We start from the raw sequence: 26,092 nt of genomic DNA on the forward strand, positions 1-26,092 counted from the left end.
TAGGGAGTCCCTTGCTGGGTCCAGCGTAGGAGGCAGCGCCTCATCCCTTTTCCTGTCCCCAGAGGAGCTGGAAGATAGGAGGAGAGAAAGGGAGCACCAGCTGGCTTTAGAAAAGCTCAGGTTGGAGCATGCCCAGGCTATGGCACAGCTGGGCATTAGAAAGCAACAGCTGGAGGTTAAGAAGCAACAGCTGGAGACCGAGAGGGTCTTAGCGCAGGACAGGATAGAGGAGGCTGAGAGGGCCGCCACCAGAGGCAAAGTAGCTCTGGAGGGTAGACTATCCCCTGCGCGCAGTGTTGAGTTTCTGGATCCCCCAGGGAGGGTTGGGTCCAGTGGTGGCAGCTATTTAAATCTCAGTCTAGAAAGTCCCAGTTCCCAGAGTATGGTTCCTGTTTCCCCAGAGGAGGAGAATAGGTTGAGGTTTAGGAACCTTAGGAAACCGTCTCATCAGTCTTGGGAAGACTTTGAGGATGACTGTTGTAGAGCCCTGTGTGATTGGGTACGGGAGCCCACGAAATGTGATTGGGACCTATTGCTCGATATGTTTCTCAGAGAGCAGTTGCTCAGTTGTTGTTCACCAGGGTTGCGCCAACACCTGTTAGGGTGTGGATTGTCTGAACCATGTGAGCTGGCAGAGGAAGCAGACCGCTGGGAAGGGACCAGAGGTTCTGTAGAGTCATTGGTGAGTGACTCCAAAAGTAGTGGGTCAGGGATCTTCCAGCCCAGCGTGGTGGAAGAGGCTCAGTGTAGCCCAGCTAGGTCCCAGTATAGTGAGAAGGGTGGAGGGGCTGACTGCCTGGCTCAGTGGAGCAGGAGTCAGTGGGTGGCTGAGAGCCCCCAGAGGCCCGAAGCCCTGTCTCAGAACCTGGGTGGTTTCTTGAGGGAACACCAGGTTGGGGACCTAGGCTGTCCTGTTAGTCCACTTGAGGAGGATCTCCTAGTGAGTAGAGGACCTGGAGTGTCTGTAACCAGAGCTCCTGTGGTTCTAGAGTCTGGCAGTACCGCTCCGGTAGGGAGGGTACAGGAGTTCAGAGTGAGGAGTGATTGGGGGAGTTCCCCAGTGGCTGGACCAGTGGGTCAGGGACTACCCAGTTGGGCTAAGTTCCCGTGTAGTGACCATGGTGACACCACTTCTGGTCTGGGGGATCTTCGCGCACTGTCAGGTGGACAGGGAGCGGGAGATCTGCGCCAGACAGACAGTCACACGACACATGAGCCATTTGTTAGCCTCAGGGGGATTGCGTGTGAATCCCCAGAAGTCCTGGAGTGCCAGGCAATTGTTCCACCGAAGGTTCTAGACCAGAGGTTGGGAGGCCAGGTTCAGGATCAGCCTGACCTGAAGGGTAGGACGACTGTAACCAGTGTCCTGACCGGTTCTTCTTCCAGAGGAACTTCTCCAGGTGGGAGAGGGCAGACCTCTGGAAGGGGGTGCAGAGGGTGGGAGAGCCCACCTCTGACCCCGGTGCAACCTGAGTGGATAAGTCCTGGGTTGGAATGGCGTTCTAGGTGTACCCCTCGCCGGAGGAGGAGGAACCCTAGAAGAAGAGGTAAGGGGAGGAGAGCCTTCCCTGAGACTCCTGGTCCGCCTGAGGTTGTAGGCCTTAGGCTGGAGAACCAGTGGCAGTCTAGTCCTGCCTTGCAGACAGGAAGAGTGGAGAATGGCTCCTATTTGCCAGGGGTTACTACCCCCCGCTCTGCGAATTGGCATGGACCAGTGGCACCTGGGTGGCCCGGGGCCTGGTCCTGGCCGCGGACAACTTGGGAGTACCAGTGGGGTAGCCCAGTTGGTCCAGACAGTGTGTTTAGAAGGAATCCCATGGGTTCACCGTGGCGTAGAACAGGAGGGTGTCCCTGCAGTTGTGGGCCCGCGTCCGTGTTCTACCGCCCCAAGCAGGGAAGTCCATCACGGTGGTGATTGGTCTCCCCTGCGTTTTGGCTGGAAGGGGGTTATGTTGGACTTTGGCCCTTAGGGCAGGTTCACCCCTAGACTTTTTGCTTGAGGTGGTGACCTGGAGATGGTGATTTTTGGATTCTGCGCACTTTCACTGTGTCCCAGTGGAGAGTGCGTGCGCACTCTGAGTGCATGTGCTGAGCTGGGCCTGCCCGCCCATAGGAATGCATGGGGAGTGTGTGTGTCCCTGGTAGTTCCTGATGCGTGGGGTGTACAGGCTTGAGTCTGGTATGTGTGAACTCGTGAGAGTGAATGCTGCGCAACGGTGTATGCAGCATGTATGTGTCTAGTAGCGAAGCGCCATTTCTAGACATGGCTGTACGTGTGCTGTGAGGGTGCTGGCGTGTGATTGGCTGGAGCTGGCTGGCATGCCAGGCTCCAGGAAGTCTGGATGGGTCTGCCCGGTGGTGAGTGGGAGATTAGCATGAGTGATGTGTGGGAGGAGTGTACCTGTGTCCTGGATGGGCTGGGTTTTCCCCACACAATGCTGGCTCCGCCCCCCTGTGGTGTGTCTAATGACCCAAGCCCTGCCAGTGAATAGAGAGGGTGGTTGAGGTAAACAGAGTACTCAAGAACCAGCTGCGACTGGTTCCGCCCCCACTCTGCACCCTCAGACAAAGGAATGCACTGTATAAAAATGGGGCTGTGTCCCCACTGAAGTTGTTCTCTTCCAGGATCCTGAGGGGGCTGTTGCTGCTGCTGGGCCAGAGGACCGCCACTTGGGGTGTCTCCCTGCCTGGAGACCCAGTGAGCTGGCTCTGGGCCCAGCCTTGCCCCCCCCCTGCCTGCCCAAGGACTGCTGGGACTCTGCCCTGCTTGCTGAGGGCACCTGGGAGCGCTTTATTTCACTTATAGCGCTTAAAAGCGCTTTCCTTGGCTTGTAGCGCTTGGGAGCGCTGTGCCTTCACCCTAGCGCTGAGAGCGCTTTACTTTTCCTTTTTGCGGCTGCCCACGCCGAGTTTGCAGTCCCCTGGCAGGTGCCCACCCTGCCAAGGATCTTGCGCTGTACACTGCCACTAGCGCTGTGGGAGCGCTTCATTTATCTCTAAGGCCGGTGCCCACCCGGCATTACCGCGGAGATTGTCCCCGTGGCCGCCCGGCCGCGACCAGGAAGTCAGGCAGGCCGGGGGCGGTACTCCGGGACACTCGTCATTTCCCGGGCCGCGCTCTGATTGGCTGCCGGCCCGGGACAGGAAGGAGGAAGCCAGAAGCTGCCGGGAGCCGACCCCGGGATCCGGGGAACAGGAGAGAGAGAAGCCGGCGTCTTCCCTTGTCCCCCCCCCCGGGCTCCCAAAGCGAGGGAGAGCCCAGGAGAGGGAGGACAGAAGTCTGCAGAGAGCCCCGAGAGGCGGGAGCTCTCTTGAAGCAGCCGCCTGCCAGACCGGTGAGTGGGGCTTTGAGTGAGGCGGTTGGGGGGTGTGTCGGGCACGCTTTCGGTGCCGCCCCCGTGACCTGGGCCCCCTTCTCCCTTCCATTTGTTTGTTGGAGCCTGCGAGGCTCCGGGGGCATAATTGAGTATTTGAGCCCTTAGAGGCTCCAAGTGCCCACCTTGTGTTACGAGCCCTGAGAGGCTCCAACGTCGTGGGGGCAAGTCTTGCTGCAGAGCCCTGAGAGGCTCTGGGAGGGCCATAATTGCTTCGAGTCCCCAGGAGGGGGGCTACAACGAAGGGGCAGTCCTTTGGTTTAGAGCCCCGAGGCCCTTGAGTGCCTTTCTATTTGTTGGTTGAGCCAGAGAGGCTCGAGGGGGCCGTCCATTTGTTTAGAGCCACGAGGGCTCTAAGGCCATCAGTATTCAGAGCCCAGAGAGGCTCTGAGGGTGCCATTGGCTTTGAGAGCCCACGAGGGGCTCAAGTGCCACAAGTATCTTTAAGAGCCCAGCGAGGCTCCCCCATTGGCCCCATTGTTGTTCTTGAGCCCTGGCAGGCTCAAACATTGTTGCAACAGTTGCCCAGCACTTTGTGGGCAACTGCCACGTTTAGGACCCTGACACTTTGGACACAGGGCGTCCTAGCCCCAACAAGGCCAGAGGGCCTAGGGACAGTCACAGGTGGTGACTTACGTGAGTTTGGCGCAATTGTTATTGTTTATGCACCTCTGAATGTATTGTTTATGCGTCATGTGCCTTTACACCTCTGAATGAATGTTATGCATTGCATCATGTGTTTTCCTCTTACACCCCTACAGGTATTGTAATACATAGGTGGTTGTTTTCTCCCTAGTACAGGTGGTGCTAGTGAGATCCTGGTTACCAGTAATTACTGGTTGTGCGCTCTATTGTTATATTGTGTGCTATTTTGTGCTAAAGTAATTTTACTTTCTGAAAGTGCTACTTCTGATTCCTGACAGTGGTCCAGGAGGCCCTGTCTTGTAAATATCCCCTGTAAATTCTGCCCGTGCCCCTGGCACATTGTAAAGTGTGTGTTTTATCTAATGTGTTTTGGTGTAATACAAAGGCTATTTTTATATAACCTTGTGTGGAGTTTCCTTTGTGGTGGGCCTTTGGTTGTTGTTGCTGGGGTGCGTGCGCAAATACTTAGCCTACATCGCCTCCAAGTTTAGCCTTGCTGCTCGCGCCACGTTACCTAGAGGGTGAGTAGGGGTTATCTTGGCGTGTAACTCCCTTGCCCTGACTTGGGTGTGGTGGTCTCTGACTGGCTTTGGCGAAAGCCCTGGCCAGCCGGGGATCCCACTTCCAACACAACGTCTTCTTCACTTTGTCTTGACAGTGAGTCTGCTTTCCGGTTGTCGGTGCCAGGATGGAAGGTGATCACAAAGTTGTATTCCGCAAAGAACAAAGTCCATCGCATCTGTCTCTGAGATAAGTGTTGGGTGGTTTTCATGAATTGCAGATTGCGATGGTCCCTGTATACCGTGACAGGATGTTGAGCCCCCCACAGGTAATGCCTCCATTCCTGGAAGGCTCGTTTGATCGCCAGAAGTTCTTTCTCTGCCACGGTATAATTGATCTCTGCCTGATTCCGTTTTTTGGACAGGAAGGCCACCGGATGCAACTGTCCTGTTTCCCGTTCCCTTTGTGACAGAACCGCGCCAATAGCCAGGTCTGACGCGTCTGCCTCAACGATAAAAGGAACCTCGACCTGAGGATGGTGTAATATAGGTGCAGAACAGAACGCCTCCTTGAGCTGTACACACGCTCTTGTTGACTCTGGAGTCACGAAGCCCGTTCTGAAGGTGGCTGTGTCTTCGCGCAACACACACAGCGAAGAAGCACAGCACACCGGAAGTGAGTCCACCGACTCGCTCCTCCGCAAACAGCAGTACCAGATCCCGACCCCGAAAAGGGTCACAGCAAACAGTCGTTGTGTCTTCGCGCATAGTACTGCGAAGCACCACGGTTCCTACAGGACTAACGGGCAGCCGCACCGTTAACAAATCCAGGAAACACAAAATCCAATACAACCCGACCTCCGGGTTCAGAGTGATTATATAGTTCCCGCCTCCATGCTGCCAAGACTTCTGGGACATGTAGTACCAACATTAGGCAGGCGCGATTAACCGGGTCTCAGAACCTGACAGCGCGTGCTTCGCAGCGCTGAGCTGCGGCCCTTTTAGAGGGAATCCCGATGTGGGGATTCCCCCAAATTCCTGCCAGGTGAAGCGGGAGCCCACCCCGCATTATGCCTTTTGAGCGGGTGCCTACCCCGCTTTATGAATATTTAAGAGGCGGATGCCCACCCCGCTTCAGTGATTTATTTTCGTGCGGGTGCCCACCCTGCATTGCGGCCGAATATGGAGCCGCCATCCCGACCAGGAAGCCAGACAGCCTTGCCTGACTCTGGGCGGGGCCACAGAAGGATGTTGCCGCAGCTGCCAATCACAGCGCGTCTGAACAGGAAGAGGCAGCGCCTGTGCCAGAGTGAGTTGAGGCGGGGCTCTCGTGAGCGGAGAGAGACCCGCTTGTGGCTGAGCCCACACAGAAAGAGTGGAGAAGAGCCTGCAAAGCCCCGGTGAGTGGGGGAACTATTTTATACCTGGATGGATCCTTTCAAGGCACATTTCCGGTGCCTGATGTCCTGAGCGGACCCGCAGAAGAGCTGGCTGCTCCAACATGGGTGCCCGTGCCTCTTGTGGATATGGTCACAGCTGCCCCGCCTGACAGTTGGCAGTTGCAACGTTGGCCATAGGTGTTTTTAGGGCCCCAGTGGGGGTCTAGAGGGCACAGTGGTGCCCGTGCCTCTTTCTAGTTTCTTCACAGCTGCCCCACCTGACAGACGGCAGCTTCAACATTGGGGCACTTTTGTTTCTACGAATCCCAGAGTGGGGCACAGGCCATTTTACTCAGTTGCACCACCATTGCGGGCAACTGCAATGATTGGGAATATTTGTTGAGAGAGTCCCAGTGGGGACCCAGAGGGCACCGTGAGTGCCAGCGCCCACAGTTCCTTCACAGCTGTACCGCAATTAGCGGCATCTGCAACGTTTAGGCCAGCGCAGTTGCGCACTTTGGATTCTGCTGCAGTGGCAGCCAGCCCTGATATTTGGGACATAGGGCATTTGAGCCCTCTGAGAAGGCCAGTTGGCCAGGGGGTCAGTTGAGTTGGTAGGGCACCAGCCCTAAAAAGTGATTTATGTGGTACCTAGAATAAATGTGATTTGTTCACCATTATTTATGCCTCTGATGTTTATGTTTAGGAGGTGTTTCTCTAATCTGAAGTTTATGCTTGAGAGGTTATTGCCTAATGTGGTTTCTGCTTATGAGGTTATTGCATAATGTGTTGCTAGTGAGGATATTATTGCCTAATGTGTTTAGGCTTATGAGGTTGGTGTAGAATGTGTTTTACACTTGATGAGATACTGATTGCATTATATGATTTATGTTGCAGTATATAATGTTGAGTACAGTGTTTTGCCAGTCATCACTGGTTGTGTTCTACATTTACTATTTATGCATGTGATGGTTCTGACAGTGGCCCAATTGGCCCTGTCATGTGTATATAATCCCCTGTAAATATTGCCTAGTGTCAGTTGGCACAATGTATATTGTGTGATTACTATTCTAATGTGTTTTTTTTTAAACATCTTTTTATTTAAACAAGGACAGTACACAAATCAAAACTGACCAGAGCGCATTGAGTACATTCACATATGCATATTGAGAACATAGACTTCCAGAGGTATACAAATAAGACAAAATATATAAATAGGTCTAGGTGTCCTCCAAATCCACACCGGCAGGGTCAATCTCAGGCGGTGCGCAGATGTCCCCACGATAGGCGTTCCAAACACCCCAGATCTTACCCCACTTGCGGGGTTGCCCCCTTGACACATACACAGACCTCTCCCGAAACATACACCAATCAAGGTCCTCCATCCACTTCCCAATCCGAGGCGCCTGGGTCGCACCCCAGAGTTGAGCAATGTTGCACTTGGCAATTGCGCAAGCAAGAGTGACCCAAATCTTGCCATAAATCGAGAGGTCTGAAGGCTCCCAGACATTCAGCAAACAACGACGCGCCTCTGACTCGATCCGTACACCCCACACTTCACTCATTTTCAAGTGTATCCTCGCCCAAAAATCACGGACCTTCTCACACTCCCACAGTATGTGTAAAAACGTTCCCGGCCTCCCACACCCTCTTCGGCAATCCGCAGACGCCGCCAACCCCATCCTCAACAATCCTGGACCCGTGGTGTAGGAACGGTGCAGAATCCTAAGTTGGACCAAACGGAGTCTCAATGGGACCGCCACTATTCTAGGGGATGACACTGCCTCCCTCCAGTCCTCCTCATCCAAAACAAAGCCATCTGCGACCCACTGGTCCCTAAGCTTCACATGGGGATCCTCAATATGATTAATCAGCTTATTGTATGTCAGTGATATGGCTCTGGTCGGCATGTGACCATCTAATAAGCGATCCTCAAGTGGAGAGGCCACCGGGGGTTTCACACCATGGGGGACCACTGCACGTATAGCATGGCGAATCTGAAGGTATTGAAACCGTTCAGTGTCATGCAGCTGGTACTTAGCCTGCAGTTCCTCAAACGTTAACATCCCATTTTTACCCCACACATCTCGCACCTGCACAATTCCAATCAAATCCCACCGGTCAAACCCTTTCGTTTTCCACAGTGTCCCCAGCTTCTCCGAGCTCCACAGGGGAGTAGCCATTGTTATACGTCCTGCCCAGTTAAGAGCCCTTGTAGCCTCGTGCCATATCTTCGTCGCCGTCGATGGAGGACCCACCAAGGGGAAACGACCATATTTCGCGTATAACACCCTAGTGTACTCTCCCCCGGGCACCTGGCCACGGTCCATAGCAAAACCCGGATCCATCGGCGAGCCATAAATTGCTTGATTAATGGGCGCCAACTGGGACGCCCAATAGTATTTCCTGATGTTGGGCAGACCTATACCCCCGTCGTACCAAGCAGCATCAATTTCGACAATGCAATACGGGGCCTCCCCTCCCACAAAAGGCCTCGCTGCAGCGATTCTATCTCACTAAAATAAGACGGGGGCACCGGATCACAGGAGTTCTGCAAAGCATATAAAAAGCGCGGGAGGGCCATCATTTTAAAGAGGACCGCACGGCCCAATAAGGAGAGCGGGGGTGTTTTCCACCTAGTGACATCGCCACGCAATCTGGCCAGCGGGGGCAGCAAATTCAATCTGAAGCGAACCTTGGGGTCTCTCGAAATCTGAATTCCCAAGTACCGGAAACTTACCAGTTCCAGCTTCACTGGGCAATTCTCTGGGACCCTGGGAGGCTCACCACTCAGCACGAAGAGGACCGACTTCGCCCAATTGATTGCGAAGCCCGAGTACCTCCCGAAAATCGCAAGAATATCCATAAAGACCATCAGGGAACTGCGCGGGGAGGTCAAATATAACAGAATGTCATCTGCATACAACGAGATCTTATCCGACCAGTCTGAAGTACAGCGCAATCCCCTGATCGAACGGTCCCACCGTACCCAGGCCGCAAGCGGCTCGAGAGCCAGGGCGAACAAAAGAGGTGAGAGAGGGGAACCCTGTCGAGTGCCCCTCCCAAGTGAAAAGTCGCTGGATTTATGATTGTTCACGACAACGCGAGACAGTGGGGCCGAGTAAAGGAGGCGGACCCAACCAATAAACTCGGGGCCAAACCCCATCTTCTCCAGGACCGCAAAAAGATACGACCATTCCACTCTGTCAAAAGCCATAGTGGCATCAAGGGACAACAACACCGCCGGCTCATGGATGTGGGACGCGCTTGCCCCCACCCCATGAAGCCGACGGAGATTAAGGGCGGTGTTTCGACGAGGCATAAAGCCGGACTGGTCCGGATGCACCAACGTCGTAATGACCTTCACCAGTCGGGCGACAAGCAATTTGGCCAACACCTTAGGCTCCACATTCAATAGTGAGATCGGGCGATATGACGAGCAGTCCAAACGTGGCTTACCCTCCTTATAAATGACCACTATATCGAGGCGTTGATCATACGGCAGCTCGCCACGGTCTCTGCTCTCAAGATACATATCTTTTAAATATGGGGCCAAGCGGTCAGCGTGTAATTTAAACAATTCAATGGGAAGACCATTCGGGCCAGAAGCCCTGCCAGAGTGAACACCTCTGATGGCTATTGCCACCTCATCATTAGTGAGAGCTGAATCCAAGAACTCTTTATGCTCGATAGATAGAACCGGCATCGGGATGTCACGAATCAAGTCAGCATTCTCCTCCTCCGTGTAGCCCCCAGCTCAACTATAAACCTCCTTAAAATACCGGGCAAAGTAATCCACAATCGCTTGGGGATCCGATGACACGCGTCCGCAATATGCAGTTCCGGTATCAGCCGGGAACCCCAATCGCCCTTTTCCAACCAAGCTATCAACTTCCCGGCCTTATCGCTGTGTTCGTATAGTCTACTCTGCGTGTTAGCATGCTGCGTCTTTGCTCTGTCACGTGTCAGGGTCCGGTACTCATCCCGGAGCACCCGAGACGGTGCCCCGCCCCCGGGTCGCTCCCAGAGGAGACAGAGGTTTCTAAGACCAATAGCTCTGTCTCCACTCTATCTATTTTGGCCCTGCTCTTCTTCTTCTGCACGGATATTAGGGAGAGTACCTACCCCCGTGCAACAGTTTTGTAAGCCTCCCACAGGGAGCATTTCGACGTAACCGACTCCTCATTCTCCCGAAAATAACGGTCCGTAACAGTCACAAGCTCCTTCTTGACAATAGGGTCTTTCAGGCGCCATGCATTAATCGGTGCAACGCTACCAACATCACCCAGTCCCATCCGCAATGGAAGCCAAATCGGCGAGTGATCAGACACGCCCCGCGCTAAATAAGTTACCTCCTGAATAAAGGCCGCCTGAGATGCTGGCAGTAGAACATGGTCTATCCGAGAGAGCGAGTGGTGCGCCGCCGAGGCGTGGGTATAACACACTTCACTGGGGTGTCGAAGTCTCCACCCATCCACCAAACCCGACGCGGCGACAAAATCGCGCCAGCCATCTGCGGGAAGGCAAAAGTACACGGGGGGGAGTCCTGTCTAACTCACCATCCATCACAGCATTGAAGTCCCCGCCCAGCACCAAAATTCCAACGGGCAGCGTGAGAAACACTCTGCACAAATCGCAAAAAGTATCCGCCTGTAGCGCTGGGGGGACATAAATAGACAAAAACGTGATAGTCCTACCTTCCCAAAGTCCCGATATACCGACATATCGGCCTCTATTATCACACCACGTCGACTGAATAGTGAGGGGAAAGGAGTTTTTTACCAAGATCCCTACTCCTCTAGAGCCAGTAGTGAAGCCAGCATACGCCACTAATTTGCAGCCCCCACGGTGAAGTGCCATACATCGTTTACCCATGAGATCGGTTTCCTGCAACAACGCCACGTCTGGCGAGGGCCTTCTCATCAACTGATTCACCATGGTACGCTTTATCTTATCACCCAGCCCATTCACATTCCAGCAGAGGACTGAAAACCCCAGACCCAACCTACCAGAAGCCATTCACATCTCTAAAAAGGAACAGGATATCCACGAGTACCCATAGCGAATTCTGGTCACACAAAACAAACAAACCAACAAATAAAAGCCCCTCGGACCCCAGCCCCCAACCCCTCTCCCTGCACCCCTGCATGTAGCATACGCTCATCTCCAACTCGCAGTGTGCCTGTCTCCCCCAACTAACTACAAGTATCTAAAAGTAGAAAAACGGAGGAGAACCTTAGAACAGGCCGCCCGACCCCGCCACCTCAAACCAGCCACTACCCCCCCACCCGGTAAAGACAAACATGAACCACCGAAAAATAGTTCACAAAAAAAGGGGGGCGGATGAAGAACGATCAACCCCTACCAGACCCCTCTTACCACCAGCCACACTGATACAGTGCAAAGTCAACTAGTCACTGGTCTTCATTATCTGTTTGGGCTTTAGTCCCGGCATCCGAGCCCTCGATCCGGTCCAGCCAGTCCGCGGCAACCTCAGGAGAGTCAAAGAACCAAGTCTTAGCATCATGTTCAATCCGCAGACGAGCCGGATACATCATCGAGTACTTAATGTCCCGGTCTCTCAGTCGCCGTTTGATGACCATAAAGCCTTGCCGTTGCCTCTGTACCATCTGGGTGAAGTCCGGGAAGAACAACAGTGAAGCGTTCTCATAGGCCAGCGGGCCCGTGGACCTCGCCGTTTGCAGCATAGCATCCCGGTCTCGAAAGTTCAGGACTCGGGCGATAATGGGTCGTGGAGCCGCACCAACCTTCGGTCGACCGCCGGGGACTCTGTGGGCCCTTTCCACAGTGAAAAAGTTACTGAGGCCCTTGGGCTTAAGATGCTGCAGGACGAGCTCCTCAACAAAGAGGTCTGGAGCAATCCCCTCTGATTTTTCTGGCACTCCCAAGATGCGGACGTTATTGCGGCGTGCCCGACATTCGTACTCATCGAGCTTTCGATCAGTTTGAGTCCGGGCCGTCTTGAGATCACGCACCTCCTTCTGTAATTCAGACACATCCTCGATGAGACTCTTCGTCTTTATTTCGAGGTTCTTGACCTTCTCAGAAGTTTTGGTGAGGTCAGCCCTTATGAGACCCACCTCGATGGATACCGTATCAAGTTTATTGTCCATCCTACCCAAGGAAGACTGGACCCCAGTGATAGCAGCCATCAGGTCCTTCATAGTGGGATCATCTTCAATTGGCTCACCATCCCTGCCCCCCGTCGGGGCTCTTTTCGCGTAGACTGGGGACCCCTTGGAGGTAGCATATTTGTCAATTTTCTTTGACTGGACCTGCCGAGAGCCTTTCGATATTCTCAGCTGAGGCTTCTCAGGGTCACCTCTTGACGCCATTGCCACCGCAAAGGCAGGGGAAACCCACCACTCTTCAGTCGAGCCCAGGCAGGTTCTTCGGTAATTAGCCTCCGACCAGGGCAGGGAGGCCCAGGACGTCCCGTCCGTCACCCTGCTGCGACAAAGGAAGCTCCGACCGGTCACTTCTGGTCCGAGAGGCCGCTGTTGTCGCACTCTGTCACGGGCAGCTCCACACTTGAGGTCCTGGCGTCCGAGATCGTAGGCCCCAATTTTTCCAACGACGATAATCGGTCGCCGAAGCGCCCAATCGAACCAAAATTTCACCCGGTGACTTAGGCGTTGGTCCCCCACCCGATGGTAGGGACGGGGTTCAGGATACTATGCTGGATAGCTGATCAGGATGTGGCGGCCGGCGGAGCCGATGCTCAAGCAGCCATCTTGGTCACTGGCGCGGCTCCTCCTCCTATTCTAATGTGTTTCGATAATACAAAGGCTATTTTTATATATAACCTTGTGTGGAGTTTCCTTTGTGGTGTGCCTAGTGTGTTGCTGCTGTGTGTGTGTTGCGCAAATGCTTTAGACATTGCCTCTGGGATAAGCCTGACTGCTTGTGCCAAGCTACCAAGGGGGTGATCAGGGGTTATCTTCAGCATGTAACTCCCTTGCCCTGACTAGAGTGGTGGTTTCTGCCTGGCATAGGTGCATTCCCTAGCCAACCAGACATCCCATTTCTAACAACCAGCATTTTTTTTATTAATGATGCTGTACAGTCCCTCTGCCTATCCACTCTACTTCCTCTGCATGGATTCCTCATTATAGAAACCATTACTGAAAAATACCTGTGCTGCAGAGCACCCTAAAGGAAGCACTGCTGCAAGCAAAGTTTGCTGTCTCCACCAGCTTCAGCAGTCTGTGTGCGCTCCTTTCACTCAGTGCAGAGCCCGCACCTCTCCTGTGTCTCGTTGAACTCCTTTTCCAGAGTAATTATCCACCTGTCGGCACCTTCCAGAGTACATTCTGACCTAAATACCTGACAGGGGTCCCTTTCAGTAAATCCACAGCCTTGTACCACTGTCTGCAATTGGAATGGTAGCCGATTCTCATGTATCAACTGCTGTGGCCTCCTTTTTTAGGTTGGGCCTAGGCAGCGAATGTATTGTCTCCTTGAGACATGCTGAATTCGCTCTGTGACCTTAGAGCTTAGAGCATGCCCATTGCCTTTTTATTCGTTCCTTCGATTGTTGTTCAAAAATGCTTACTTGCTAGTGGTTAAACCCTCCTATTTGCCCCTCCTTTTTTATGTTTGGTTTTGTCCCACAGACCAGCTCCCAACTACTATTAACATTACACTTCTGTGTTTGAGTTCATTTTGGGGACTATTTCTTTCTTTGATTCCGCCTCGTGTCACCGTTTGTTAGTCTTCGATGGTTCAGCTTCGGCACCCGTCACTTAAATTCTCTGTCCCATTCAAATGCAGAGATGAAATGCCAGACGCTATTTTCGAGGGTGCCTCTTTAATTTTTTCTGACTTCAAAGTGCTAGGATTTTCCCCAATCCCCTCCCGCTTCGCTGCTTGTTGCTTTAGTGAGCCACGGTCATCTGCCCTACAGTAGGCCAATCTTGCAGCACAGTTAAGGGCAACACTCAGCAACTCCTGTCGCATTTTCTCTGACACTTGTTTATATAATTGATCTCAAGTGACCCCAAGGTGTTGGAGCGCTTTACATGAGCGCTGGTTGGTTTGCACAATGTATTAATTTATTTTTAGAAGCATTTTTATAGAGTGCAAACTCGATTGACCCAAAGGTATTGAACAGCTTTACAAAACCGTCAGTTACATTGCACAAGGTCAGGTTAACTGTTTTGTTTTAGGTGTGTGAAGATGAAGTAATGCTGGCACAGCCACTGTTTATTCATTATTTCACCTCTACGTGACAAATAGGAGCAGCATTCATCCCTCCCACCTCCTCCTATGTTGCTGCATGCCCGCCATGCAGCCTCTTCCTGTCATCCTCCTCCTTTCAGAGCTTTAATTTCAAATTACATTCACAGGAGATCCCCAAGGACTGTGAGGCATTTTTTATTATATAATATGAACTCAAACTGCCCGAGGCTGTTAGAGCGCTTTACATGAGCATTTGTTACATTACACATGGTCAGATACATATTCGGGGGCATTTTTACACAGCGTGAAGTCGACTGACCCAAAGGGATTAGATCGCTTTACAAAAGCGCCAGTTACATTACACAAGGTCATATCAATGTTTTTGTTTTTAGGGGCGCTGGGATTAAGTGATGCTGACGCTGCTCCTGTTTCTTTATTATTTCCCCTCTACCTGACAAACAGGAGCGGCATTCATCCGTCCCACCCCTCACAGGTCGCTGCATGCCTGCCCTGCTGCCTCTTCCTGTTGTCCTCCTCCTCTCAGAGCTCTAATTTCAAATTGCATTCAAGGCAGATCCCTGCAATGTTATTATTTCCACTCAACATGACCTATCTATTGTGACTTTTCAATACTCTAGTGATGCAGTCACACACACAATGGTATGGTTCTGTTGACTTGCATCAAGGCATTTGTCTTTCTGTCTGTGCCTTAAAAAGCCTTGGAATGTGTCCATAAAGGTTTCCTAAGGCAAGTATGTATTCCTGAATCAGACTGAATGACCCAGTGTGTAGCAATTGTATGGCTCTTCAATCCCTGGTGGCACCACACCCAAGATAATGTGCTGCATTGTTATGAGCCAGGGTAAGACCCATGTAATTTAGGTGCACATTTTCTTAAATTGTCCTCTTTCAGCACAGTAACATTTGTGCTGTGACCTTTTGCAGATATTTGCATGTGTTACAATGTTCAATTTGTATCTCTGAAACTACATCTGGCTTTGCATAACATTATCACAATGCCTCAAATGCCAAGTACAAGGCCTTTACACACTATGTACAAATGTTGTTCTATCTTCATCCATGGGGCTACAGGGCTATCTACATATCCATAACATTGCTATTCTATATGGATATCACAAGGATGCTTTTTTTTTTTGAAAAAGATTTTTATTTTTCATACCGTCAATGCAGTATAACATCCTTGTATAAAGAAAATCAATGTCGCACAACACTTCATTACAGTTAAGTATACCAATCATTGCAAAGTCACAATTTTGTATTCTAGCATCATTATAAGCCGGGCCCCACCCGCACACACTTTGGGCTTCATTGTCCATCAGAGTCTGAGTCTTCATCTTCTCGGTCAGGTGGTGGATCACATATGCCTCCCCTATATTTATTCCATGCCCCCCAGATTTTACTCCACTTTTTGGGGCACCCCGAGTACTGAACACTGTTCTTTCGGCTATCATGGCTGCGTCCATGTCCCTTCCCCATGCAGCAAGAGACGGTCCCTCCCCATTTCTGGGCAATGTTCCTTTTTGCCATCATGATCCCTAGTGTGGCCCAGCTTTGAGCCGGACGAGTGAGGTAATTCGGTTCCCATATATTTAGTAAACACCATCTAGGCTCCGGCACCAGTGACAGTCTCTCTGATTGTGACATTGTTCTCATCACTTGTGTCCAGTTTTCCATTATTTTAGGACAGTCCCATATGGTATGGAAAAAGGTGCCCTCATCCCCACAGCCACGCAGACAGAAGGTGTGCGCTATTTTTCCCATCTTTTTTAAAAAAAAATAATATTTTATTGGAAAGAAAACAGAGTCATGTAATCAGTCACATTGAAAACGACACAATTGCATCAATTTACAGAACAAGCAGAAAATTAAGTTCGCATACAGTTCATCATATGGGTCCGGCTCGGGTCATAGCCAGCTCGATTGTCGGAGATTCACAGAGTTCACCACAATATTTGTTCCAGTGTCCCCATTTCTTATACCACTTCTTGGGGCAGCCCCTGACTTTGTACACAGTTTTTTCGGCAATCATGCAACGGTCCATCTCAGCCATCCAGCCCACCACCAGCGGCCTCTCCGGAGCGCCCCATTTCATAGCAATGGACCGCTTGGCAAGGAGGAATCCCAGCGCAACCCATTGTAGTTCCAGTTCGTTCAGGTCATTAGGTTCCCACATATTAAGGACACATTCCTTCGGCGATTGGGGGACTGTCTTACCCAGGGAACTGCCCATCTTACGAATAGTTCCACCCCAAAAGTGTTGGATTACCGGACAGTCCCATAGGGTGTGATAGAAGGTGCCAGTTGAGCCGCAGCCTCTCAGACACGTCTCGTCAGGGCGTTTACCAATTTTGGCCAGTGTTGAAGCCAACATGTAGGCTCTATGTAAAACCTTCAGTTAGATCAGTCGGAAGCGGTGGCAAATAGCTGCCTCCCTAGGGGACATTAGGGCCGTCTGCCATTCCTCATCATCCAAAGGACCCAAGTCGTCCTCCCATTTATTCCGCAGAGATTGGAAGGAGTTAGGGAGATTGTTACAGAGCTTGCGGTAAGTGTAGGAAATGGCCTTCACAGGGAGAGGTTCAGACAGTAGTCTATCCTCCAGAGGGGAAGTCTCAGGTATAGATGTTAGGTCGGGGATTGCAGTGAGAATTGCGTGTTTGATTTGTAAGTAACGAAAGGATTCAGTCGGTGCAAGGGAGTGTTTGGCCTGCAACTCAGCAAATGTCAGAAGTTTGCCCTTATGTACTAGGTCTCCTACCGTCGAAATCCCTATTGTGTCCCATTTGTCGAAACCCTGAAGAAAGCAAAGGGAGCCCAGTCGCTGGGACGACCAGAGGGGTGTTGCCCTGGTAAGTTTATTTGACCATCCCATACACTTAATGGCTCTGTGCCATATTGCAACCGTGTGTGCCATGGGACCCGTGTATCTATTCCTAACCGGCTTACTGTAGAGGGCTCCCAAATATTCCTCCCTCCCGGTCTGGCATCTATCAAGGAGGAAGGCCGTATTCATGGGTGAACCATGTATCCAATGATTGATCGCCACCAGTTGCGACGCCCAATAGTAAAGGCGCAGGTTAGGCAAGGCAATTCCCCCGTCGTACCAGCCTTGAAAGAGTTTGTGAAGGGCGATGCGGGCCGCCCCGCCGTCCCATAACAGAAGATGGATATCACTCTCCACTGCGTTAAAATAGGAGTCAGGGATGGGGAATGGACAGTTTTGCATGGCATACAAGAAACGTGGGAGCGCCAGCATTTTAAAGAGGGCCGCTGTGCCAGGGAGGGAGAGCGGGACGGATCGCCAATGGGTCACGTCACTGTATTTTTCCCATCTTGTGTAGGGTGTGTCTGGTGTGGTAGGAACGGTGTAGGATTCGGAGCTTCACTAGCCTGAGGCGTGAAGGTATGGCCACCTCCCTTGGGGAAGCCAACGCTTCCTGCCATTCTGAATCATCAATATCGCCTACTTCTTGGGGCCATTTGTCTCGCAAAGGTCCCATCGGGTCGGGGAGGTTATTGACTAATTTGCGATACGTGAGTGAGGTGGCCTTCTTTTGCATGAAGTAAGGTCAGTAACCTATCCTCCATCGGTGATGCCTCCGGCACTTCGGTACCAGGTGGTAGTGCTGTCATTAAGGCATGCCTTATCTGCGTGTAATGAAACAGTTCTGAAGACGCCAGGTCATATTGTTGTTGAAGACTCTCAAAGGGGACTATTTCACCACCATGCCACATGTCTCCCACCGTGGATATGCCTATATCATCCCAATTATCGAAGCCCTTACTTTTTCTTAGTCTGCCTAATTGCTTCGTGTCCCACAGTGGAGTAAGTTGGGTCAGAACCCCAGGCCATCCCAGTTTGGCCTGGGCAGCATGCCATAGGATAATTGTATGTCGTAGTGGTCCAATCATTGCTGGGGTCATTTTCCTGTCATAGAGGGGAGAGAGCATACCTCTCGTGCCTAATAGTGCTCTGTCCGCCTTGAATGCTGGGTCTGACTGCGGGGCATGCAGCCATTGATTAATTACCTTCAGTTGCGCCACCCAGTAATAAAGTTGTATATTTGGGAGTGCTATTCCTCCATCGTACCAGCCACACACCAACTTGGATTGCGCAATGCGTGCTGGCTTGTTACCCCATAGAAGGCCGGAGACCTGCACCGTGATAGCCTTAAAGTAAGTTGGTGACACCGGGCATGGCGTATTCTCTAATACATATAAGAAGCAGGGCAGAGCCATCATTTTGAAAAGCGCTGCTTTTCCCAACAATGTCAGCGGCAGTGTTCCCCAATGTTGTACATCTCTTTTGAGACGTTCCAGTGGTGGTTGCAGATTCCTGTTAAAAAATTCCCCATAGTCGGTGGTGACATAGATGCCCAAATATTTAAATGTACTCCCCGCAATCTGGAGTGGGCAGTTCTCAGGAAGATGTGGCGGGGGGCCGTGTAGCACATACAATATTGATTTGGACCAGTTTATGGTGTACCCAGACGCCCTACCTTAAATCCTACAGATATTTAGATGGGTCAGTATGGAGCGCCTAGAAGATGTCAGATAGAGCAGGATATCGTCTGCATATAAGGAGACGCGATCTTCCCAACTGTCTGTCCATTTGAGTCCCCATATCAGTGGCTCCCACCGCATCCACACTGCCAGGGGTTCTAGTACCAGAGCAAAAAGCAGTGGTGACAGGGGACAGCCCTGGCGCGTGCCTCTTGCCAGGGGAAAATCGTTAGAGATGTGACCATTAGCAGTGACATGAGCCATTGGTTTGCTATATAAAAGTTGAACCCATGCACAGAAGTTTGGCCCAAAGCCCAGGTGATAGAGCACTGTGAACAGAAAGGGCCATTTGACCATGTCAAATGCCATTTGTGCATCTCGCGATAGCACCACCGCCGGTCCCTGTATATAAACCCATCGAGCAAGCACTCCATGTAATCTCATCAGGTTGAGGGCCGTGTTTCTGCCAGGCATGAAACCTGATTGGTCTGGGTGTATGAGCGCTGATAGATGAGGTGTGCGCCTATTAGCCAGTAGTTGTGCGTCGATCTTAGCCTCTGCATTTATCAAAGAGATAGTGCGATACGAGGTACACTTATCAACAGGTTTCCCCGGTTTCGGTATAGCCACTATGGTGGCCGTGCCTTGGTCCGGTGGGAGTTCGCCTACTTTCAAACTGTCAGTAACCATATTTAACAAGTGAGGTGCGACGGTCTCTGCCGTCTTCTTGTAGAGTTCGACAGGTATGCCATTTGGTCCTACAGCTTTACCCGACTGCAGCACTCCGATTGGGACCTGCAGCTCCTCTGCCGTGATATCTGCCTCTAGTTCCTGTGCTGCTTCTGGGGTTAGTTTGGGCATAGCAAGGTCTTTTACGTAAGTCAGAACTTCCTCTAGTGACATCTCAGAGTCTGATGAGTAGACTGTCTGAAAGTGCAGCGCCAGTGTGTCCACTATCGTCCGTGGGTCGGTTGTTGCCGGTCCCTCTTCCGAGCAAAGTTGCGCGATCCATCTATCACCTTTGTCCCTTCTATCTAGCCAAGCCAGTAATTTTCCCGGCTTTATCACCGACATCATATATCTTGCGTTGTGTGGCCTCTAACTGCTGTCTGGTCAATTCTGTAAGGTGTTATTTGTGTTGCTGCTGCTTGATATGCAAGTTGTGGGAAGTGTCAGGGGTTGGGTCATTGGCGTGTTGGGTCTCTGCGGTATGTAATTCTAGCTCTAGATTTTGCCCTCTCCCGTTTATGTGCTGTAATGGAGGCAATAGCCTGTCCCCTGAGGACTGTTTTATACGCCTCCGAGAGGATGGTCGGAGAGGCAACCGACCCGGCATTTTCTTGAAAGTAATGGCCCGCGGTCTTTTTAAGCGCCCGCCTAATCTTGGGGACTTGCAAATAGCGGGGACGTATCGGGTAGATACGGCGTCTTTTCTGCCATTTATACCAGAACTATAGTACCATAAAGGGGGACGCAGTAGCATTAGCTATACACCAACATCTGAGGGAGTTAACTCATGCACAACAGGTGCGGGAATTGCCTAAAATTATCAAACAAACCTATGCTACGCAGGGTAGAGATAATTTGGAGCCAGACCTGGGAAACCACAAGTTAAGAGTAATTCTGAAAAGGATAACTCTAAGCAGGCACCTAATTCTTACAAGAAGAAATGGGGCAGTAAACAAAACATAAAAACAAAACCCAATCACGAGGTGAGTCTCCTCAAAGGGAGACCACTGAAAAGAAATATCATTTTGGAAACTGTGATATCATTAGAAAGCCTGACAGGTATCAGGATACTGATACAAATTCCTCTCATTCCTTTCAGGAGTCATCCGATACACGTTCGGAGAGAGGTGGCCCGTCAGACAGCAGATCAGAAGAGCATGTGAAACCGAAGAAGGAAACATAACGCTCATCAGTCTACATCATTAAAAAAGAAGACAAACCACAGAATACTAAACCTCAATTCAAAAAGAAGAAAGTAGTTGGGATTAAAATAAGCCATGCCCATGCTACTGAGGACTCTGCTTCTGAACAGGGAATGGGCAGTGACAATGCTGGACAGCATGGCAGAAGTTACAATAGCTTGCAGGAACCTGATGATTTATCTGGCGGCAGTAGCGTTGAGAGAGCAGATCACGTTGGAAACATCAGATATCTGATACTAGGGTAAGTGTTACCCACCGTTTATACGAAATAACACTGCAATTGTGAGGGGGATATACCCAGAAACATCAAGGCTCTCTTTTGGGAAAACCTGACATATGGTTATTATATTCTTTTGGCTGAAAAAGACTGGCCATCTGAGTTTGTAGTGGGAGTCCCAATTGGGGAACCTGTAATGTTACCAGCTTTTTCCGACCTTGTTCTGGAATCAATTAAAAGTTCTTACTCCAAGGAGTGGGAGTTAGTGCTAGGTCCTGTACTGTACCACAATCATGTTGGGTGGGATGATGAGTCACCTCATCATGATAATCCCAATAAAATCAATTCCTAAACCCCAGAGACAATCTATATATATAAAAACGAATGTATGTCTGTCTGTCTGTCTGTTTGTCCTTTATGCATTACTACACCATTCATCCGATCGCCATGAAACTTTGGGAAGTTGTTGAGTACACTCCCGCGAAGGTTTCTGGCATACATTTTTTTAAAATATTGGCCCCCCCAGGGCCCTCATAATCTTTCGAATACTGATGTATGCACAAGACGGAAAAACAGAAAATCGTGTATCCACAAGCACTTGAATAAATAAATAGAATTAAAACAGCATTTATCCGATCGCCAGGAAACTTTGGGAAGTTGTTGAGTACACTCCAGCAAAGGTTTCTGGCATACATTTTTTTTACATTTCGGCCCCCAGGGCCCTCATAATCTTTCGAATACTGATGTACACACCAGACGGAAAAACAAAAAATCGTGTATCCACAAGCACTCGAATAAATAAATAGAATTAAAACGACTCTTTGAAATGTTTTCCATATTAAAATGAATAAGTTTCAATAAAAATGACACAATGTAAATTGAATGTTATCATAACGAGTTTCCTTGAATTTCCTTTCTTCGGAGATCGCAGCAACGCGCAACGGGTAAGCTAGTACCCATTAAAACATGAAGCTAAAAAGACAAGTTAGGGGAATTCTAGACCAACTTGAATTCCCAGGTGTAATTAAAAACTGCACCTCATCAATGAATAATCCTTTGTTTCCTGTAATGAAACCAGATAATTCATACAATCTGTTACAGACATTTAAACACAGCTACTTGCACATCCGCAGTACAAAATGCTCACTGTTAAAATGTTGGCAGAACATACATTTTGGATTACGCAGAAGGAGTAAAACCATTCTCCGATTTAATTAGAACTGATTTCAATAACACATTGGACACAGGAACATAAGAACATTTTACGTTCTGTCCAAGCTGACATGATAGCTTCCAAACATTTACACACACGTGTAAACACGTAAACACGACCAACCAGGCGATCCGTGTAGTATCTGGAATACATAGATCACGTTCACTGAAGGTGATACTATACCTATTACATACAAATGCAGTTGCAGCGGTATTGATTGCGGGGAGGAGGGGGGTTCAATTTAACAATGAAAAAAATGTACCTGTCCAAAGGCCGTGTACCGCGTTTTCTGGGCGCCTGCTTCTGTTCTCTGGACTTCTGCTTCGGGCAGGAGCAGGGAGCAGGCAGACTCCTTCCCCTACCCTAAGCCAATCACAATGCTGCAATGGCAGCGTTGTGATTGGTGAGGATGCCCCCCAGCCAGGGGCTTACGGGAAGGCCCTTTGCTCCATGTAGGCTGCATTACAGCCTGCATGGAGAAAGGGCAGAGTGCGCATGACTTGTTTGGGAGGCACACCACTCCTACCTTGCACGCAAAGCGGCCCAGCCTACATGCCCGCCCGCAACCAAACCCTTCTGCTTTCTCGCAGTGCGAGAAGCAAAGACATGAAATGGTAGTTATTAACATTTTATGTTTCTGCTTCTCACACTGCGAGAAAGCAGTGGGGCGATGCTCCTCCGCCCTAGTGGAGGAGCTGCCCCTCTACAAATAACATTTGTATACAAAAGCTAAAATGCATTTTACACCCACTGTGAAAATACTCACAGTGGTACAGACTGCTGTTGTGAAAGAGAGCATTAGCTCAGAGAAAAAGGCAACGCATTATTGTGGTTACCCCAGTACCGACCTCAGAGGCCATCATCAAAGCAACTGAACCAAATGCCAAAGCTTTACATCCAAGAAGGATACAACAGACTAACTCTCTCACTGCATCACATGTAGATTACAGATTTGATTCTACATTACAAACACCAGCATTTTTGCAGTATGAAGAACATCCTCTGCCGAATGAAATAATGCCTCTATATTGATATGATTTCATTATCTACACCGATGGGTCTACTCAGCCTGCCATAGGGACACGATAAAAATATTCTGTGGCATATGAAATAGTAAAAGGAAAAAAACTAGTGGTGAACGGAAGGCTGAACAATGCAAAAATTCACACCCACTCACAAAGATCTGCGTATAATCCATTGTTCTTTTGCTAACCACACCACCCCAGTATGGACAAAGCCATATGCAAATCAGTCTTGACCTTGAATCTCATGGGAACAGTCCAGCCTGAACATCCTGAGACTGTGTAAGAGGTTGTCCTGGCATATGCTGTCCACTAGTTCTAGTGGGCACCTTGCACCAGTCCAAACAACCCTTATTGATGATAGGATTAAGACCACCTTTATTGAACCTTTATATAGCTCTAGTGGTAGCTATGGAGAGCAGCCTAAGTCTTGAAGGAGTGTAAAGCAGCTTGGTTTACCAGATTATAACCTCTTGAATGTCTAAATGAAAGGAGAACCACACAAGGTATATATAAAATATATGTATTGATTACTAAACACTCTCTAGTAATCTCTTTATGAGATTACAGAGCAAAGTACACAGTTTAAACACAATTTAAACACAATAGAACTTCAGTAAATAGCACAACATACAATGGGCTCCAGGGGGGAACCAAACCATATATTAAGAAAGTGGTATAAGAACCACAACTTGACTAGACACATTGCCTAGAGCACGTAGAATCTCTGGGACCCCAAGGAACCACCCAAGGTAGTGACACAGGAGACCCACGGGAGATGCGTGCAGTGTGAGAACACAGGCGCGAGCCCCAGACTATTCTATGGGAAAGTCGCAGTTGGAATTTTAAGGATACAGGACACATAGGAGAGGACTTTGAGCAAACCCCCTTAGACTTATGGGGTTTTAGGGCCAATACCCAGGGGAGCACCGGAGTACTTGAGTTACCTCACCCAGGGAAGCCATGTGACTGATTTGGAAGGCGGTCCTGGGGTGGATTAATACATGCTTCAGCCCCTGGTAGGCCTCTGGGGTACCTATGCCCTTGGTACATAGTGTACCATATACTAGGGACTCATAAGGGCACCCCAGTATCCAATCTGGAGTGTACCTAAAGTACATAGTATAATTTTAGAGAGGAAGCAGGTAGGCTGGGGTCCTGGATAGCCGGGCCCCAGCCAGACGAAAGTCGAAAAACAGCGAAACATCAGCAAAAAGTGGGGGTAACTATAAGAAGCAGATACTACTCTCCAACAGACTGGTTTCGGGGTATCACACCTCATCAGCCAGGCTAGCTTGAATCCAGTGGCACAGTGAGCACAGGACCCACGTCTGAGCATACCCTTCCCACTTTGGGCGATAAAAGCAAAATAAACAATTGATAGACGGAATGCTGAACAATGCAAACATTCAGACCTAGTCACAAAGATCTGGGTTTAATCCATGGTCCTTTTGCTTACAATGCCACGTCAGTTTGGACCCAGCCATTTGCAAATCAGTCTTAACCCTGTTCCTGTAGCCTGAGCTGCCAAGCCATGTCCTCCCTGGACCGGAATTGTGCATCCTGGTACCGGTTTCTGGGCATCACCCCTCATCACCCAGGCTGACTTGAATCCAGTGGCCCAGTGAGCACGGGACCTACGTCTGAGCATACCCTTACCACTAAGGGTGACAAAATCAAAAGAAACAATTGATTGTACTTTGGTGAATGTATGATATTGTTTAGCACTCTGACCTGTCACACCTGCACTCAACCAGGACAACAAATACCCAATATAAAACTGACAAAGGTTAGTAACTGGTAGTCATGAGGTCAGCAATCACATGGAGGACTTGAACTGTCTCTCTTATGTTCACTACCAGCAGTTTATATAGGAATTAAATGTGCCCTCATTGAGGGACCTTTTTCACAGTTAAAGACCTTAGTACGAGACCCATGTGTGGGATAGAGAATGGGATCTAGCCCCATGGGAAATGCACAATTGCAGTATGGCAATCCGATCCTGGTTAGTTGGGGTGAATTGTAAAGTATTATATTGTAGCAATTACATAGCATTTCCTACTTGCGAGATGTCGAAGTACATTTCAGGTGGGTAGCACACCACACTGTTGGGGAGTGCTTGAGTGTTGTATATATTGTGCTCCTTTCTGGGAAGTGCTTTGGTGTTGTCCTTGAGGGATCAAAGAGGTGCTCTCCTGTTTAGGGATTCAGAGGCTGGTTATGTGGTGCTGGAAGGGATGTATGACATTACAACGCATGCTTTTACATCGCATGCTTTTACAACGCGGTTTTTACAAAGCATACCATTACAACGCATAGTGCTTTTGGGCGCTGGATAGTAAATAGTTTAATTTACTATTCCAACTCCAGTCCCTGTGGATAGTAGGGAAGGTGTTGGATAGTACATTAAACCTATTCCCTATCCTAGAGCGCCCCCCAGAGCAATGCGTTGTAATGGTTTGCGTTGTAAAAGTTGCGTCGTAAAGGCACTGCGTGGTAAAAGTTGCGTTGTAAAGGATGTTCACCGCTGGAAGATATGTAGAAGAGAGCTGCATAATTAAAGCTAAAGAGCGGATACACAGCAAGAACGGCAGGGCACTACTAAGTTCATATACTCTAAAGACAAGGGTAATGAGAGATGTCCCAGTAACCCATATAGAAACGTGCCAGGCAGAGATGCAATAAGGTGAATAAAATCTTACCAAATGGGCGAGAGTTGGAGTTGGTGACGACAGCAGAAACCATGCACCTTTTTAAAAGCAGTGCTATTGCCCACTGCTGTAGAAATAGAACTCATAAATTAGTAAATAAAAGTGGACGAGCAATCAATATTGGTAACCTGTGCAGAAACGACGGGTCTTTAAAAGGCCCAGATTCCACCTACTCATGCTAGGTTAGAGGGAGCCAAAATGTTGACAATTTGAGCAGGGTTTCATGCCCCAAGCCCCTCATATACTGCCAAAGACTCTCCATAATGGACAAGCACCAACTTGTGAGTAGCTTTAGTGAGGTAATGGCCCAGACCCTAACTAGACTGGTCCTCTGCACATGCATGGGTGAGAGATAAAGTGCTTGGTAGGTTGCC

This window comes from Lissotriton helveticus, chromosome 2_1, assembly GCF_964261635.1.
Source record: "Lissotriton helveticus chromosome 2_1, aLisHel1.1, whole genome shotgun sequence".
In the NCBI taxonomy this organism is placed as follows: Eukaryota; Metazoa; Chordata; class Amphibia; order Caudata; family Salamandridae; genus Lissotriton; species Lissotriton helveticus.